This window comes from Orycteropus afer, unplaced genomic scaffold, assembly GCF_000298275.1.
Source record: "Orycteropus afer afer isolate SDZICR_OR568_19922 unplaced genomic scaffold, OryAfe1.0 scaffold00032, whole genome shotgun sequence".
Classification (NCBI taxonomy): Eukaryota; Metazoa; Chordata; class Mammalia; order Tubulidentata; family Orycteropodidae; genus Orycteropus; species Orycteropus afer.
This window is the reverse complement of record NW_006921619.1, coordinates 8,313,723-8,316,107: the sequence shown is the minus strand read 5'-3', so window position 1 is coordinate 8,316,107 and position 2,385 is coordinate 8,313,723.

Below are 2,385 nucleotides of genomic sequence, written 5' to 3'. Positions count from 1 at the left end.
TAAACAATCAAAATGGCTGCACCCTCCAGACAGCTGAAAGTCCACAGCTCAGGTTGTCTCCCTCCTTGCTGTTTCCCTTCCTAGTCATAGGCCACCAGCACAGTTGTCCCTGTATCCCTTCACGACCAGGGCTGATTTTTAGGTCAATTCTCAGGTCTCCACACCACTTGGAGATATTCAGGTTGTTGGTCCTGTCAGAGTAGCTGATAGTCCACTGCTCCAACCGTCTCCATACTCACTTTTTTCATTCAGGTTTTTCCACCAGTTGGTGCCTCACCCACTTCTGTATACTTCCTTTCAAAGCTCAGGGCTTCAGGATAACCTTCTGCATCTCTGTCAATTGGTTACTCTTTTCTTTGTTGAAGAGGGTCTGTGTAGCTTGTTTGCCTATTCCACTACCTTACAGGAAGTCCAGGTTTTAATTTTTAAAGTAGTGTTTTAATCAAGATGATACTCTGAAAAATGTATGCTGGAATACTTTGAACTTTACCAAGAACAGACATGTGAAATCGGCAATGATTAGTCATTTTCACCTGTCTCATGGTGTTGTTTTGGAATGTTAATTTGACTTTGTGCTAGAGAGTAATCCATACCATCACTGAATTATTCATTGGAGTTATTTCCATTTGCACTCCTAATATACAGCTGAAATTTGCTGACTCCTAAAGGATCCTTGATAAGTCCCATCTGTCCAAGATGAGGATGACAAGGGAAAAAAAAATCAATAAATATTAAGTATTAATTCTAAGTGCTAAAATAATAATAAATGTACAATACAGTTCTAAAAGAAAGAAAAATACAGAATAATGAGCTATCTGTGTTAGGAAACAGTCAGTAGGTAGTCCCTCAATACAAATATTTAATATTATAGTTAGAAAATGGAATTTAAAAATATATTTAGCTGTTTCCCTGCAGAAATTATAATTAGAACTAACTATAAGGTCACTTTCTGTTTATGTATTCCTAAAAAGTTATATGTAATCCACATTTTTTTAAAGGTTAACATTTTAAAATCATCAGACGTTACCATTTGAAGTAATGCTGGCAAAGTAATGCTTGAAAAGCAGGGAATCCTTTTATAATGCTAATGATGGTTTTAGTATTGTCCTTGTTTGGTTAATTTGAATTTTCTTTTGTCTTAAGTCTCGTATCAACCCATTGTCTAGTATCAACCCATCAGGCAATCCATTAGCTGTCCCCTTTCATAACTCTTAGTAAATCTGCCTGAGTAATCAGTATGTCTCTTATAATTTGTCAAGGGCTTGGAAACCAGATAATCAAGTATTAGAACTGTGTGCAAAATACTTATAATCAGTTACTGTACAAAGGCTTGAGGAGTCTCTGGGTGGCGCAAAAGGTTAGGCATCCAACTAAAAGTTGAAATGTTGGATGTTCAAATCCACCCTTGGAAGACGGGCCTGGACATCTTGGAAGACAGACCTTGGAAGACAGGCCTGGACATCTGCTTTTGAAAGGTCATAGCCTTCAAAACTCCATGGTTCTACCCTGCAACATATTGGGACATAGTAAGTTGGAACTGACTCAATGACAACACAAAGGCTTAAAGAATTCTTTTATCACATGGGTATACGGGTAGACAGATGGGTGAACAGGTGAACTATTAGGTATGTCTATGCAGCAGGGAGTGTACCCAAGACCATGTAGAGGGCTGGCAGACAACGGTTCTATAAGTATATTTGTATGTTCTGTAAAAATTCCCAGGTGTATGGTAGAGCTGACAAGGGACGAGGTTGTAGTCACTTCTTGGGCACAGCCAGCTACCCAGAGGGAGTGAGTAGTTGAACCTGTGGGCTCGGGACCATAGTCACAGGGGACATCAAGCTCAATTGGCATAACATACTACACAAAATATTGTTCCACCTCCTACTTTGGCAAGTAGAGACTGGGATCTTAAAAGCTTGCAAGCAGCCATCTAGATGCAACGATGGGTCTCTCCTCATCCAGAACAAAGAAGAATGAAGAAAACCAAAATTCATGGAAACAATTAGTCCTAGCAACTGGTCCACCATCCGATCTGCAGCCTATATGACTGTTCTGGTTACCTAGTGCTGCTCTAACAGGAATATACCACAAATGGGATGGCTTGAATAAACAAGATTTTATTCTCTCACACTTTGGAGGCTTTAAGTCCAAGTTCAAAGTGCCAGGCTCTAGGGACTGGATGGAAGCCCCTCAACCTCAGGGTCCAGCTCTGCCTCCTGCTCCTGGCCCACTGGAGCTAGAGGCTTTTCTTCACTCAGACAGCTGCTGGCTGCTGAGGCTGACAAACCCAAGGTTGACAAGTAAAAAGGCCCAGTCCCAATGTTACCAAACAACATGGCAGGCCATTAATTTAAGACCACTGTAAGTCCCAAGGTCAGCAGA